The sequence below is a fragment of the Bos javanicus genome, chromosome 1, assembly GCF_032452875.1.
Source record: "Bos javanicus breed banteng chromosome 1, ARS-OSU_banteng_1.0, whole genome shotgun sequence".
NCBI lineage: Eukaryota > Metazoa > Chordata > Mammalia > Artiodactyla > Bovidae > Bos > Bos javanicus.
The window spans coordinates 2,014,075-2,031,521 of record NC_083868.1 but is presented as its reverse complement, the minus strand read 5'-3'; the positions used below and the strand labels follow the sequence as shown (position 1 = coordinate 2,031,521).

The 17,447-nt window shown below is 50.1% G+C and overlaps 1 protein-coding gene across 5 annotated transcripts in view; it reads left to right on the top strand.

Annotated features, from left to right (window-relative positions):
• The window catches only part of ITSN1 (intersectin 1), a 253,806-nt gene that overhangs the window by 191,327 nt on the left and 45,032 nt on the right, over positions 1–17,447 (top strand). The window lies entirely within an intron of this gene.

Here is a 17,447-nt window from a genome sequence, read left to right as displayed (position 1 = left end):
CAGTGGAAAAGTGAGTTCCTTCATCAGTTCAGCAAATAGTTGTGGGGAGAGACTTACCAGGTGTGGACGCTGCTCTGGGTTCTGGGGCAGAGAGTGCCGCTCCATCAGTGAAGACTGGGTCCCTGTCCTCATGGAGTTCACTTTCTAATGGGAGGAACAAGCAGAAAACCAAACTGCTGCATACATGTATGTACATAAATATATGAGGGGTGTGTGTGTGTGTGTGAGAGAAGCTGATGCATTCTGTGCCAGGACAGCTAACGGGTGCCAGGTGACCCTGAGGAGGACATCCAAAGCCAACGTTCGGGAAGGGCAGCTGCAGGGAGAGATCAGGGAACCCTTCCAGAAAGAAGGGAGACCTAAGGATGAGAAGGAGCCAGATGAAGCTGGGAAGAGAAGGGGCTGTTTGAGGCAGAAGTGTCATACAGGGGCCCCAAGGTGCAGGGAGAGATCCCCATCACTGCCCCCCACCCCACCCTCTTGGTCAGCAAAGCCCTGTCTCTTGTCCAGGACCACCTGCTCCCACCCCCCACCCCGCCCCCTTCACCCGAATAAGTCAGTGTTTCCAGCTTTGAGTTTTGGCTAGCAGAGATGCAATTGTCAAGGTGGGTAATCCACGATAATACTCTCCACAACTCTCTCTCTCCATCCCCCTGTCTGTAGATCAACCCTCTTAGGCTGTGTTGACACAGGTTTGTCTCCAGGAATCTTGCTCTTTCCCCCTCACAGATCATGCAGTTTGCATTTGATCATAGTGTCCTTCTGACCCTGGGCTTCTCAACCAGAGGGAAGGAAGATGACAGCCTCTGGTGGGTAGAGGCGGGGTTGCTGCTGAAGATCCTCAATGCACAGGATGACCCCCACAGCGGACGTGGTCCCGTGTCACCAGTACCAGGGCTGAGACAGCCTGGTCTCTCATCCCTCTGGCTGCCGTGGGCAGTATTCCCCTGGTTGCTCTGGGTGAATATTTTTACGACTGAACTCTAGGTACAGTTTTGCCCCAGAGGCACATGGACACATGAGAGGGCCTTCGTTTTGCCATTCTGACTTGCTTTTCTGTGTCTGGCTGCCTCTGCTGTGCAGAGCAGAACCCACAGGGCTGAAGGTGGCCACGTGGCCCACGCTCCAGGCTGCCTCTGCTTAAAACGATGTCTGGGAGAAGCCAGTCTAAAGGAAGGATTCATTCCCTTGTAAGGTTACAGAGCTGTATGTCATTGCATGTCCACTCTGTTCTGGGAGAAAAAAGGGCAGGCCCAGATCCCCTACCAAGTGGTAACTGGTCCTCTGCGGTTCCTCTCAAACTGAGCAGGATTACTATGGCAACAGCACATCATCAGTAGGGTAAAACTAACCTCTCTTACAGCGGTCTAGACCCAGCTCACGTTCCCTGTTAGCGGGTGAACAGACAAATGCTTGGTGAGTTCTTTTCTGGTTGAGAGGATGAGACAGTTAAACAGCCTCATCAACTCAATGGACATGAGTCTGAGCAAACTCCAGGAGATCATGAAAGACAGGGAAGCCTGGCATGCTTTAGTCCATGGGGTCACAGAGCCGGACATGACTTAATGACTGAACAACAACCACAACCACCTTCTCGGGTGCCACCAGAAGAAAAACCTGCTAACCCTTGTTTAGGAAGCCCATCGAAGCGGTTTACCCATATGAAACATTTGCCAGTATTCTTCTTACCTATAAAACAGCGATTGCATGTGACTCAACCTAGTACACTCATACAACCAGGCATGCTGTAGGGCAGGTGCTCAAGAAAGCCTGTTGAATGGGTGGGTCCAGGGATTAGTGAAACAGGAAAGCGCTGAGTTCAGGTTCTCATACAATCCATCCCCGCTGGAGAGGAGACCATGCTGTGTCTGCCTTCCCTTTTAGGCGTGAGCTTCCCCAGAGCAAGTCTCCTTGGCAGGTGCTGTTCCTGAAGCCGCTCCATCAGTGGTCAGTGAAGGAGGCTGAGGACCAGGGATGCTGGGGCATTGCCTGGTCTCCGTGCCAGCCCCAGTCTCAGCTGGGGAACGGGCCTGACACTCAGTCAGTCCTGCTTCCTGGAGGAGTGAACATCACTTCTGAAGGACAGTGAATATTCATTTTCCCTTCTAGCAAAGTGATAAGTTAATCCTATTCATTCTTTTTCATTCCCAAAATACCCAAGAGAATTTTTTATGGAAACTGCATGGAATGCCAGCGGTTCCAGAACTGTCCAGAAAAATAGCCCTTTCTTAGAAATGTCTGATGTTTTGGATCTGGTAGGCTAGAGAAACATAATAAAGTCAAGGATCACAACAGCTCCATGTGAATATCTCATTGCAGCCAGGCCTCTGTTGGGGCTTTCTTTAAGAAAACGCCACACATAAAAAGCGGATTTCCAGAATATTTTCCTGGGTGTGTGGCAATTCCATTTCAGAAGTTTCCGTTGCCTCTTAAGAAGGTTCTGTTCTTTGAATTGAAAACTCAGGCATTTTTTTAAAGATAATATAACTTCAGTCACAAAAATTTGTGTTGTTTATAGAAGATGAGAATCAGCCATAAAATTGTTGTGTCAATACAACTTCCTGTTAAGCTACAGTGTTATTTTGGAGAAGGCAATGGCACCCCACTCCAGTACTCTTGCCTGGACAATCCTATGGACGGAGGAGCCTGGTAGGCTGCAGTCCATGGGGTCTCTAAGAGTCGGACACGACTGAGCGGCTTCACTTTCACTTTTCACTTTCATGCATTGGAGAAGGAAATGGCAACCCACTCCAATGTTCTTGCCTGGAGAATCCCAGGGACGGGGGAGCCTGGTGGGCTGCCGTCTATGGGGTCTCACAGAGTCAGACACGACTGAAGCGCCTTAGCAGCAGCAATGTTATTTTATGTTGTCAACAGGCTGGATGTGTGTGTGTGTGTGTGTGACAGACCCAGAGAGACTGTGATTTAAACGCCCACATCAGTAGCTTGGTCACAGTGCCACCAGCAAGCAGACAAGTATAACTCTATCAAAGATTCTGGTAGAGGCTGACGGCTGCTGTTCCCACATCTGCTTGGCACATAGTGTCAGAGCCTCAAAAGAGGAAGTGTCCCTTCCTTTTGACCCAGCCCATCATGTTGAAAGGTTGCTGCTGCGAGCCCTGTGTTGAGCTAGGATTCATGACCTCTGGAGGAGAGGATTTTGATCCAGGGTCAGAGACAAGGCTTGACTACTTGGAGCTTTTTGTGTAGCAAAGTTTTGTTAAAGTATAATAGAGATAGGGAAAGCTTCTGACATAGACGTCAGAAGGGGACAGAAAGAGTGCCCCCTTGCTAGTTTTTAGCAAGGTGTTTTATGTCTGTTAGAAAGCTATTAATCAGATAAGAGAGACACCTCAAGGCTGAGGGAGTTTCACCAGGCCCCTCCACAATAGGCAATTTTGAGATAGGATGGCACGAGACGTGTCATTCCCCACCCTGGCCATAAAACAATTGACAGGAATACTGGTTTGTTGAGCCATTAGCAGCCCAAGGTTTGAGAAAAGAAAAAAAAGTTAGTCTTAGGCAGAACCATTTTGAAGAAAGGCAAATTGCAAAGCAAATACATAGTTTCATTAAGAAAAACATTTCCATAAGAAAAGTACATTGGTTAGCTCAAGGCAGAACCAGATGTCCTTAACACAGAATTAAAAGAAGCCTCTTTTCATCTTGTGTAGAGAAGGGAAAAAAAAAAAAAAAAAACATCTGCCACGTGCAGTTTATTACTGCCTGCCACTTGGGAACCTCTGGCCTTCCTGCCTGTTACCCTCTCAGTGCTTTTAAAAATGAGAGCATCTTCTAGATGTAGCTTCTCCTAACAGACCCAGGAGGAGGAGCTGCCACTGTTCATGGAGGATGCTATGCCACTCAGTATCGCGTAACGTGACTCCGCTTAACAAGGCCCAAGCTGTCCTTTCCCGCCTCGGGCCCTGCCCCATGCTTTCATGCACACCAGTCCACTCTGTTGCAGTCCCGGCTCCCCTCACAGGAAAGGGCCAGGGTGGTGGCAGGTAGATTAGTTGGTGAGGCTGGAATCTTGGAGAGCACTGGGCATCCAGCCTGCAGTTTGTAGCTGAGGGCGCTGAGGGTCCGGGAGCTGTAGTGACATTCTCAAAGGCAGCTCCCAGATTTGCCTTCTGCTCCTCTCTCACGGGGTGATTTTGAGAAAGCAGCCCATCTCTGCCAGGGCCTCAGAGCCGCCTGCCTTCTCTTCATCAGGGGCTGCATCTGTGGAAAGACGGAGAACCAGTTCCCCTTCCCCTTGCGTGGTCCTCCCCTGGCTGGGGCTCCGTGGGAGGGAAGGATTCGAACCCCTTCAACACACAGGCTCGAGATGCCACTGGCTTCTTCAGCCTTTAGTCCTTCTCACCCCAACTGCAGGCGGATTTTCCAAAGACAGCCTTGCCCTCCTTGCTCTGTGCCCAGCCTAGCTTCTCAATTTTCATTCCTTGGCTGCCGTATATAATAACACAACTTATCTACAATATTAATGTAATATTTGGCTCCATTTCTTTTAAAATTTTGGAAAACTTGCTTTTCTTTCCTTTTCTTTTCTCTTGGCTGCGCTGTGCGGCTTAGGGGATCTTAGTTCCCCAAACAGGGATTGAAACAGTCTACAGCAATGAAAGCACTGAGTCCTAACCACTGGTTGTAATTGTTTAGTCACTAAGTCGTGTCCGACTCTTTTGCGACCCCATGGACTATAGCCCACGAGGCTCCTCTGTCCATGGGATTTCCCAGGCTAGAATACTGGCGTGGGTTACCATTTCCTTCTTGAGGGAATCTTCCTGACTCATTGGCAGGTGGGTTCTCTACCATTGAGCCACCCTAACCACGCACCATCAGGGGATTCCCTGGAATGTTTTATTTTCCTCTGGGGAGTAGTAGAGGGGAGCATGAGGGAGCCACATAACTGTATCCTGGGCCCTTTTAAAGGCTAGGAAGCAGGACAAGATGGCAGGACAGCGCGTGTTTGAATCCCAGCTCTGCCTCTTACGGGTTGTGTGGTCACGGTCAGATTACTTAGTCCTCTTTGTGCTTCAGTTTCCTCGTGTCCAGATGGAAAGATCACAATAGCACCTAGCAGATATTAAGCTCCCGGTAGATATTAGCCTTGTTACCGTTGCTGGGAGAAGAGGCATTTGTGCCTGGTTGGTGAGAATCACGGAATGCATTTAACTGACTTCCTGCTTTCTTGCATTCAACTCAGGCAGCCTATAGATTGTGTGCATTTTAAGACTTTTCGGAAAACATGCTTTTGCAGATGGGGATTTCAGAGAGCTTGGACAGCTTCCCCGAAAACTGTCAGACTGCCTCATTCACGTGTGTGCAGAGCGGGGGCCCCCTCTGTGTCAGCGGGAGGCCCACCCATGTCGAAGCCAGCAGCTTTTTTTTTTTTCCCGACACCTTCCCGTGCTCTCTAAACGTGCAGGGACACCCAGGCCCTGGGCCCCAGCCTCAGCAGCCCTCCTAGCAGAGGGGGAGAAGCTGCCCCGGATTTCACACGGCTGGTTGGCAGCGGGGAGGCCAACAGAGCCCGTGGAATGCATGCGGCTTTCAAATGTCACATCTGTGGGCTTGGTTGGCAGGCCCAGGCGGCGCACCACAATAAACCTGTCACACAGGCATTGAGTCACTGGGTCCTTTATTTCTCATCCCTGCGTTCTGCGGCCTTGTGTTCTCTTGCCAGCAGAGACTGGAACGTTTGGCCCCCAAACATGCCAGAAGCTCGATGTTTTTTTTAAAGCAACCATGCGGCTTGGCTAAGGAATGTGTGTCCCTAGGGGGTGCTTCCCCGCGGTACCGTCTCCTGAGCAGCCGCCCCCAGCACGCTTGAAGACAGGAAGTTAATTCCCTCCTGCCTCCCTGTGTTTCTCAGGATCCGGATCTTTGGGCCTGGGAACCTCTGCCCTGCTCACTGACCCTCCGGCCTCAGCAGCAGAGGCGCAGCCAGAAGACCTTCTCTGCCTCCTCTCTGGGGCGTTACCTTGGAGTCCTGAGGCCCCCATGAGAAGAACCCCAAAGTCTGAATCCTCCGCTGGTGTGATCTCTGGCAGTAACCTTCCCCCTACCCGCGCCCCATCGTCAAGGGGCAGAAGGACATCTGTCTGTCCCCTCCCTCCCCACCCACCTCCTGACCGCTGTATCAAAGGCTCAGGACGCCACCCTTGAGACAAGCCTGCCTGCAATCTCTAGCAGACAGCTCCTCTCCTGCTGCTCCTTCCTGGGGAATATTGGCTGAGGAATACAGATCCAGGTGATGAGACTGGGCTCAGCAGAACCCCAGCAGACGAGACACCTGTGCTCCTGAAGCTTGCAGGAGCGGGAGGAGGAGCAGACTCGTTTCAGAATCATTACAGTCGGTGGTGGCTGAAATGGGCTGCGTGTGCCGGAGGGCCAGGGTTGGAGCACGTGGCTTCTCTGAAGAGGCGACAGGTGGCGGAAGATCAGAGGGCATGGAGGGCCGGCATGCAAGCCTTAAGGGCGAGCGCAATCTAAGCCCCAGGAATGGCAGGTGCAAAGGCCCTGAGGGCTGATGGATTTCTCCTGCTCCTTTCATAAAGACACACAAGTCTTCTACTTGGTACCTGCTCCCTGCTTCCCGTCTTCCAGCCTCTTCTGCATACCACAGGCAGAGAGTTATTTTGAGAACCTAACAACTGGAGTCACCCCAACGGTCCAGTAGTTAAGTATCCACCTCACAATGTAGGGGATGTGTGTTCAATCCCTTGAGGAACTGAGATCTCACATGCTTCGGAGCAACTAAGCCCACATGTTGCAACGACTGAGCTAGTGCACTCCGGAGCCGAGGCGCTGCGACTAGAGAGTCCAGATCCAGCAGTGAAAACTCCTGCATGACGCAACGAGGACCAGAGGCAGCCAAATAAATAAGTAAATGTTAGGACACACATACGCATGCAACTATTTTTGCGTAAAATTGTCCAGGGGTGTCCCAGTGCTCCTGGGATGACGTCCTAAATCTTGCATTTGATCTGTGAGGCCCTGCTTGATCCTACTTCCTTCTCCCACCCATGTGAGGCCCTCACCTGGCCCAACTCTCTCCTCGTTTCAGTTCAGTTCAGTTCAGTCGCTCAGTCGAGTCCGGCTCTTTGTGACCCCATGGACTGCAGCATGCCAGGCCTCCGGGTCCATCACCAACTTCTGGAGTCCACCCAAACTCATGTCCATTGAGTCGGTGATGCCATCCAACCATCTCATCCTCTGTCGTCCCCTTCTCCTCCCGCCCTCAATCTTTCCCAGCATCAGGGTCTTTTCAAATGAGTCAGCTCTTTGCATTAGGTGGCCACAGTATTGGAGTTTCAGCTTCAACATCAGTCCTTCCAATGAACACCCAGGACTGATCTCCTTCAGGATGGACTGCTTGGATCTCCTAGTCCCACCTATTTGCCCATTTGTGCTTGGCCTTCTCCAACCAGGGCCTTCCTTTCTAATCTGCTGACAGGACCATTATTAGGTGACTGCTGTTAACCTAAAAACCTTCCAGGTTTCTGACATCAAAACGGGTTTTAGGGGCAGGGGCTGTGGCCACTCTGGCTTCCGGGAGGAGACGCTGGTGCTTAAAGAGGTGAAGTCCCAGGCTGATCTGCCGCCTCATGGCCTAATGTTCTTTCTAGCTCTTTCGGCCACCTTTGGGATCACCACACTAACCCTAAACAGAAGTCCAGGCTTCTGATGCCCCAGTGGGTTTCCAGCTCGCTCTCTGGAAAACTGTCTCATCTGATTTCCAGATTACATGATGGAGAGGTCTGCTTTCATCACCGGTCCCCACTGTGGCATCGTGGCTGGGAGATGGCATGGATGTGGAGGCTTTCTCTGCCTTGGAGATGGCGCAAGTCAACCTCCCTGAGGTTCGTCTTCCTTCCAGGGCTCTGTGTGCCTGCACATCCAGTGGGAGGTGGTGCTCAGGCTTCAGTCGACGGATTCCCATCATCCAGCCCTTCCTTTTGCCTATTGAGTCTCACCTACCCAGACCTTCTATCCCCACGCTCTTCAAGATTCTTGCATGAAGCTGAAGCCACTGGTGGGCCTCGGCTTAAATGCCTTCACCCCATCTTCCCCAGCTGTTTGCCTGCCTCCACCCCTTCTTTCTCTGCTGCCTTGGCCAGCTCCACTCACCCGCCATGTCTGAGCACTTTGCTGAATCCCAGTCACTTGTTGTACCTAAACTGAGTGGATGGAGACTGACGCACAGACAGACACTCCCTCCTTAGACTGTGAGCTTCTCGGGAGCCAGGCCCTATCCCATGAAGACCTACAAACGTGAATCAATAGCAGTGGGAGCTGCCTTTGTATTTAGTATTGCCTGACACCAAGTCCTCCCTGTCAGCTTAGAAACTGGAGGTGGAACCTACCTCTCCACCTGGGTATCACCCAGAGTGCCTTGCTTAGGAAGTGTCCAGAATGAACAGTCCTGTTTCCACCCTGTTGTTCCACAGGCTCACTCCTTCCTGCCCAGAAAGGCTGGAGAGAAAGGAAAGCCCCCTCCCTAGTGTCCAGTCTCCCCGCTGCATGTGGCTTAGAACAGCACACCAGCTGTGTCCGGGGAAGCACCACTGTTGAAAGGATAAATCCACAGAAGACCCTAGACCAGGCAATGAGCTTCTTAATCGTGAGACTTATTACTCATCAGTCTTATACCATCCTGAATACTATGTATTGATTCTGTGTTTGGTTTTCTGTCTCCCCTCCGCTAGAATGGAAGCTCCATGAAAGCAGGGACCTGGGTGCCTCTCTGCCGTTGCTGACAAATGAGCAAGAGATGTCACGGGCTCAGGTGGTCTCTTGTGTTCTGGCGGGGTCAGTTGGCCAAGTTAGGAGGACCGCAGGGGACCAGGCTGTTCTTAGACCCTTGGGAAGAAAGTTCCGTCGTGGTGAGAAGTCCCCACCTGTCCATGGACCACCCTGATCTGGTCTGGTGTCCAGAGCTGCCTCTGAGCTGGAGTTTCCCTGGGACTGGTCAACCTGGGACCAGCTGCCTTGACCCAGCCTGGTTGCCACCGGCCCCCAGCAGTCTCCAGCTTCAAGGACGGGAGTCTCCTCTCAACTGGGCTATCTGGGAATGGACTGGGAGAGCCACAGGTATGGACCACTCTCAGACCTGCTCTTTTACAAGCTCACGATTTCCTGGTGAGTCTGCATTTCCCAAGACAGCAAGAGCAAAAAGTTATTCCTGATGGCAGAAGTTTTATTCCTGATCTTCATCCATCTCTGGACTCTACTGTCCCATCCATAAAATGAGGGCATCAAGCAGAGTGACCTTTCAAGCTCTGGCCCTGGTGCTGGAGTCTGGTGATGGCAGTGTGGTCTCCGGGAACGAAGCATCGGAGGTTCTCTGGACTCTGGCGTGTGGATGGCCTCAGAGGATGGCATTCTGTGGTCACGGCCATCACGTCTCCTTGGACAAGTGCCCTGAGTGACCTGCCTTGGGCTGCATTCGGTTCAGTGGTTGTGGCCACCCTCATCTGGCATGTGCCTGGACAGATCTAGTTTCTGAATCTCGCTCCCTTTCCACACCAGGCACCTTGTTTCCAGGCAAGCTTCCCATCATGGCGTGGTCCTCACTCTTGGCTGGACATCAGAACCACTTGAAAGCTTCACAAGTTATGGACACCTAGGTCGCACCCCATCCAGTAAGATTTGGTGGATCTGGGGTACAGCAGGGACACTGGGCTTTTTTAAAGTCTCATTAGGTGGTTCTGAGCTTCCCTGGTACCTCAGCTGGTAAAGAATCCACCTGCAATGCAGGAGACCTGGGTTTGATCCCTGGGTTGGGAAGATCCCCTGGAGAAGGGATAGGCTACCCACTTCAGTATTCTTGGGCTTCCCTGGTGGCTCAGATGGTAAACAATCCACCTGCCATGCACTAGACCTGGGTTTGATCCCTGGGTTGGGAAGATCCTCTGGAGAAGGAAATGACAACCCACTCCTGTATCCTTGCCTGGAGAATTCCATGGACAGAGGAGCCTGGCAGGCTACAGTGCATGGGGTCAAAAAAACTCGGACACAACTGAGCGATTTTCACTTTCACTTCTTCAGTGATTCTGATGTGCAGCCAAACTCAAGAGCCATTACCCGCCTCCATCCTTCTTGTAGCTGCTGCAGTGACCCTCCCAAAGTACAGCCAGACCTTCCTGAGCTCCCCAGCCAAAGACAAAAATGCAGACACTGGGCTTCCCTGGTGGTCCAGTGGTTAAGAATCGACCTGCCCATGCAGGAGACATGGGTTTGATTATCTAGGACGATTCCACACACCATGGAGAAACTGAGCCCATGTGCCACAACTACTGAGTCTTCGTACACTAGAGCCTGTGCTCTGAAACGAGAAGCCATTGTGCATCACAATGAAGAGAAAGCTCCCCACAGCTAGAGAGAGCCTGCACAGAAAACCCGCACAGCAACCCCCGCCGACAAAGTGCAGGTGCCTCACTCTTTCATCCAGAGCCCCCTGGACCGCACTTCCCCGCTTACTAGGGGCTGAAACGTGGCTCCAAAATGCACGTGTTGAAGTGCGTACGCTTAGTCTTCATGCCTCAGAATATGACTGTGTTTGGAGATGGGGCCTTTAAAGGGTCATTAAGATGCGGCCATCAGCATGGGCCCTCATCCAATCTGACTGGTGTCCTTAATAAGAAGACTTCTGGGCACCAAGAGTCGCCAGGGATGAGGGCACACAGAGGAAAGTCCATGTGAGGACACAGGGAGAAGACGGCCGGCCAAGACTCGATCACATCTTGATCTTGGACTTCCAGCCTCCAGACTTGTGGGACAACACATGGCTGTGGTCTAAGCCGCCCCGTCTTTGTTCCAGCAGTCTGGCCGACTGACTCATCACCCTTCCACCAAGGCGAGAGGCAGAGTGATCAGGACCGAGAACACGGGGGTCAGATTCCCTCTACCTTTTATTAACAGAGGCTCTGCCAAGTTCCTTAACATCTCTGTGCCTCCGTTTCCCTATCTGTTCAAGGGGGTATAGCAGCCATAGCTAGCACATAGGATTATTGGGGAGGATTCCGTGAGTCCATGAACTGTGCTTGGAACCGTGTGGCTCAGAGTAGCATCCATGCTAACTTTCCTTCCCTCTTGGTACCCCAGCCTCTGCTTCCCTCTTCCTCACCTGCTTCCTGGCCCCACCACCCCACTCTTACCCCTGTTTTCACTGATGGCTCCCTCTCTATGTTTACTCACTCCTACCCACCCACCCTTTTGCCCAATGAAGCCCAACTTGAATTCCTCCTCCTCTGAAAAATATTACTAGATCCCTCTAAGCAAAACCACAGCCTCCTTCATCATACTGCAATAAAAGTGTGTTTGTACTTCCAATACCTTAATCTGCCTTGTGTACCCAAAGGATTTATTTAAGGTGGCTAGTAAGGACACCTAAGGGCTTCCCAGGAGGCTCAGTGGGAAGAATCCACCTGTCAGTGCAGGAGAGGCAGGAGACGTGGGTTCGATCCCAGGGTCAGGAAGATGCCTGGAGGAAGAAATTGCAACCTACTCCAGTATTCTTGCCTGGAAAATCCCAGGGACAGAGGAGCCTGGCTGGCTATCATCCATGGGGTCACAAAAGGGTAAGACTCGGCTTAACAACTAAATAATGACAACACCAAGGACCCCTAAAATACTGCATGATGGCGCACATTGAAAGCAGGAACTCAGAAAGAAAGGGAAATAAGGATGGTGGGTGACATTAAAGAGGCCAGGAATGAGCTAACAAGTGCAGACCAGTGGGGCGCTTGACAGCGTGCCAGGAATTCCAGCGTTAGTTATAAAGTCATGACTGATATGCCTTTGATAAGAAAAAAAATTACTAAAGTTCTTGATGCAAAATAAAGAGATGACTTATCCCTGAGAGTAATTGGATTTTCACTGCTTCTCAACAGTCATGAAACTGCCTAGCAGTCCATGGAGCTGGATTCTCCTTCTTGGGAGAGAATTAAGCTAATCTGGAAACCACGTTGCAACTTTTAAGATTCTGGATTGGGACTGAGTGCAGCTGAGTCGAAGGCCATGGGGGATACCCAGGACAGGCTGGAGAAGGGTGCCTGATCTCAGCTAGACATATCCCAGTGAGGGCTTTGGTGTCATTGGGTGGAATTTTCCCCAACTCTCGCTACAGGCCTCCATGTCCACCTGGCATCTCTAGACCCCCACATAAAAATCCAGTCTTAGGGATTTGCAACTCTGAGGTCTCAGGCGTGGATGACAAGGTGCATGGTGCCTTCTACGAGATGACTGCACATCGGCAAAGATCAGAGTGTGGATGAGATGGTTCAGCTGCTAGTGGACCAAGGCTCCCGCAGGACAAACACCTGTCTTACTTCCTTCATCACTGAATCCCAGCATCAAGCACAGTTACGGTCATACCGTGAAAATGCATAAATACAGTCAAAGCTATGGTTTTTCCAGTAGTCATATACGGAAATGTGATAGTTGGACCATAAAGAAGGCTGAGTGCCGAAGAATTGATGCTTTTGAACTGTGGTGCTGGAGAAGACTCTTGAGAGTCCCTTGGACTGCAAAGAGATCAAACCAGTCCATTCTAAAGGAAATCAGTCCTGAATATTCATTGGAAGGACTGACACTGAAGCTCCAATACTTTGGCTACCTGATTCCAAGAGCTGACTCATTGGAAAAGACCTTGATGCTAGGAAAGACTGAAGGAAAAGGAAGAAGGGAACGACAGAGGATGAGATGGGTGGATGGCATCACTCACTCAATGGACATGAATTTGAGCAAAGTCTGAGAGATAGTGAAAGACAGGGAAGCCTGGCATGCTGCAGTCCGTGGGGTCACAAATTGTTGAATGTGGCTTAGTGACTGAACACATACACATAAGAGCACAGGTCAGAGAGGAGGGGCTCAGACATCAGCTGCAGGGCAAGGAAAAACGGCTTTGATCACAGAGTCTTCTTTTCGACCCATCCATTGTGGGCTTCATCTGCCTTCCCTACATGATGGGCTGCCTCACACATGCCACTGTGCCCTGGAGGTGGAGGACATTAGATTAGATTCATTTTCCCAGGAGGATCTAGGTAGCCTGGAGGGAATTAAGCTCAGACCTGGCAGGAGACACCAGGGCTGTGGCTTTTCCACTTCCTCTGCTCAGGCCATCCCTGGAGATGCCTTCTGTGTAGATGCCAGCTCCAGAAACTGGGTTAACTGGCCCCCGAACCTGGGGCCATTTATTTTTTTAATTAATTTTTTTAAGTAGGGAGGGGTGGGCTTCCCTGGTAGCTCAAACGGTAAAGAATCCCCCTGCAATGTGGGAGACCTGGGTTCGAGCCCTGGATTGGGAAGATCCCCTGGAGAAGGGAAGAGCTACCCACTCCAGCATTCTTGCCTGCAGAATTCCATGGACAGAGGAGCCTGGCAGGCTACAGTCCATTGGGTCACAAATAGCATTTTATTTATTATTATTATTTTTTAAAGTTTTTTGGCTTTATCGTGTGGCATGTGGGATCTTAGTTCCCTGACCAGGCATCAAACCCTGCATTGGAAGAAAAAAGTCTTAACCACTGGACCACCCGGGAAATTTCCTGGGGCCATTTAGCCAGAGGATTTGGGCTGAAGGTCCTCAGAGATATCAGTAGATCCTTTCCCTTAAAGATGAAAAATCAGGGCCCAAGCTTCCGTATTGCTCTTTTCTCGATCCCTCTGGCATTACGACCTCTTTAATCCACTTCTCACTCATCTGCCTCCTGCCCTGCCCGCGCCCTGGCTTATCTTTTGCAGCATCCCTGCATGTACCTGGCACTCTGGCCCCATGCCCCAGCATGGCCCCATGCCCCATGCCCCCTCCTCCGCAGCTATATGGAAACCTGGCACACATATGATCAGGTCCTCGTAGAACCTTCCTCCAACAGGACAGAGAACATCTACTTTTCTGAGTTCCTGCAGCCTCCACCATCGGCACAGCCCACAGGCCATTCTTTATTGCTTGCTATTTTATATTTAATTTTCACATCAAGTTTCCCCCAGAACTGTGAGTTTCCTTGAGGACAAGGACATTGCCTTGCTTTCTGTGTCTCTTGGACTTCAAGGGGAATTTAATGCATATTTATTGACCATCTCATAGTATATTTTGGCCCATTCATAACAGGAATGAGGCCTGTTTATTTGCTTTGCTCTGTGGCCAGCTTGCTGTGGGGCCTGGTTTGGTTTTAAGAATTCTGGTCCCTGTTGGAAAAGGAAGTAGGATAGTTGGAGCTCTGGAGAGAGCAACTCTCGCTTTTTACCCTTCTATGTCATTTGAACTGTTTACAATAAGCGTATGTTCATGCCTTACTTTTGTAATAAAGCAATTTATTTAGATTATGCTGTCCCTGTGAACAATGTCCCATTAAAGGGACAAGATTATCTTTGGGGGTAAGGTACTTTTCTCTAGTATTCCAGACTTAAATCCTTTCTGGGGGGCAGGGAGGAGCATTGTGGTTCTCTCTGTTCTGCAAATGTGTGTAACTGCATGAAGCTATAAGGGATAGCACATAGATTAGGAATTTTATGTGGGTTGTAATTGGGGATCATTTCTAACTGCCTGAAGTCATTGCAATATTATTTCAGCTGTGAGTGGATTCTAGTTAGTTATAAGAGTCCCTCCATCACACTGAGATGTCCGTGGAATTTATTTGCTGTGTTTTACCCTCTCATTTTTCACTGGGAAAGGAAGTCAGCACAGAATGTTTATTCTGGTTCCCAAAAGAGAGAAGGACCACGTCCCTCCACCCCTAAAGAAAACCCTCTCATTTGAAATGTCCTTTCCACTTACCCTACTCTGAATAATGGTTTGCTTTTTAAGCTCTCTTGTTTTTCTAAGTATTAAAATTTCAAAGGAAGGATATTTTTTAGTTCAAAGCGCCTGTTTCAAGTCTTAAATGGTTTTCTTGGTCTGGCATTCACCAGCAAGAATTTTTAAAACAGTATCCTATGGGTTGGTTCAGTAGCTGAAAAGACTGTTCCAAGCCAGCATTGTTGGCACATAATGCTGAGATGAATCTTCACCCCACCCCCAAATCTTTACTTTTCATTGTGTTCTGGGTCCTGGAGAGGTCATCTGGACCATCCTTCTCTCTCCAGGCAGGCTAGTAGGGGGGGCAGTGAAGGGTGGGATTTGTTGGGGCCAATAAACCAGACTCACACAGCACTGACCTCCAAAACTTCTCTGCCTGTTGGGTAGATTGACTGAAGGCTGGAGCTGACTGGAGTAGGAGGCCATACAGCCTTTTCATGCCCTCTGACCCCATGAGTAGGAGATGGTCAGTTCACCCTGAACTGGTCCCAGCAGCTGGGATTCTTAGACCAATGGCCCAAATCCACCCTGGACTTCCTGTTGTTTCCTGGCTCTGAGCTTCTTCCCAACCACACTGTGTAACACTTGAAGATTCTGAAGAATGAATTGCCAAAATCCAAAGCAAGCCAGTTCCTGTCATCTTTCCTCACTGGTTCTTATGTCTGTTTCGTCAGTCATTCTGTGTATCTCAGGTCACATGCCCCATTCTTGCTGCAGAGTTGTCAGTTTCTAGGAATGTCATCATTTCTTAGTGGGGTGCTGTTGACACCCCACTCCAGTACTTTTGCCTAGAAAATCCCATGGACAGAGGAGCCTGGTAGGCTGCAGTCCATGGGGTCACTAGAGTCGGACACGACTGAGCGACTTCACTTTCACTTTTCACTTTCATGCATTGGAGAAGGAAATGGCAACCCACTCCAGTGTTCTTGCCTGGAGAATCACAGGGACGGGAGGCCTGGTGGGCTGCCATCTATGGGGTCGCACAGAGTCGGACACGACTGAAGCGACACAGCAGCAGCAGCATTGACATTTGAGGTGAGCCCTTCTCTGTCCCATATATTACCAGTCATCTGCCCTGGTTCAGTCCAGTCATTATGACAACCAAGAATTTGGAGTTTGGGGTGTGGGTGCAGTGCAACCCTGAACCTGGTGGGGAGCAATACTACCTTCAGCCTGTAGGGGGCAGTACCATCTTCAACCTGTGGGGGGCAGGTGGGGCAGTACCATCTTTAGCCTGTGGGGGCAGTACCACCTTCAACCTGGTGGTGCAGTACCATCTTCAGCCTGTGGGGGGCAGTACCATCTTTAGCCTATGGGGGCAGTACCATCTTCAGCCAGATTCCTATGCAATATTGCTCTTTACAGCATCGGACCTTGCTTCTATCACCAATCACATCCACAACTGGGTATTGTTTTTGCTTTGGCTCCATCCCTTCATTCTTTCTGGAGTTATTTCTCCACTGATCTCCAGTAGCATATTGGGCACCTACTGATCCAGGGAGTTCCCCTTTCAGTATCCTATCATTTTGCCTTTTCTTACTGTTCATGGGGTTCTCAAGGCAAGAATACTGAAGTGGTTTGCCATTCCCTTCTCCAGTGGACCACATTCTGACAGACCTCTCCACCATGACTCTCCCGTCTTGGGTGGCCCCACGTGGCATGGCTTACTTTCATTGAGTTAGACAAGGCTGCGGTCCGTGTGATCAGATTGGCTAGTTTTCTGTGATTATGATTTCAGTGTGTCTACCCTCTGATGCCCTCTCGCAACACCTACAGTCTTACTTGGGTTTCTCTTACCTTGGATGTGGGTTATCTCTTCACTGCTGCTCCAGCAAAGTGCAGCTGGAAGAAGCACAAGCTGGAATCAAGATTTCAGGGAGAAATATCAATAACCTCAGATATGCATATGACACCACCCTTATGGCAGAAAGTGAAGAGGAACTAAAAGTTTCTTGATGAAAGTGAAAGAGGAGAGTGAAAAAGTTGGCTTAAAGCTCAACATTCAGAAAACTAAGATCATGGCATCTGGTCCCATCACTTCATGGCAAATAGATGGGGAAACAGTGTCAGACTTTATTTTGGGGGGCTCCAAAATCACTGCAGATGGTGATTGCAGGCATGAAATTAAAAGACGCTTACTCCTTGGAAGGAAAGTTATGACCAACCTAGACAGCATATTGAAAAGCAGAGATAGTACTTTGCCAACAAAGGTCCGTCTAGTCAAGGCTATGGTTTTTCCAGTGGTTATGTATGGATGTGAGAGTTGGACTGTGAAGAAAGCTGAGCACCGAAGAATTGATGCTTTTGAACTGTGGTGCTGGAGAAGACTTTTGAGAGTCCCTTGGACTGCAAGGAGATCCAACCACTCCATCCTAAAGGAGATTAGTCCTGGGTGTTCATTGGAAGGACTGATGTAAAGCTGAAACTCCAGTACTTTGGCCACCTCATGTGAAGAGTTGACTCATTGGAAAAGACCCTGATGCTGGGAGGGATTGAGGGCAGGAGGAGAAGAGGACGACAGAGGATGAGATGGCTGGATGGCATCACTGACTGGATGGACATGAGTTTGAGTGAACTCTGGGCGTTGGTGATGGACAGGGAGGCCTGTTGTGCTGTGATTCATGGGGTCGCAAAGAGTCGGACA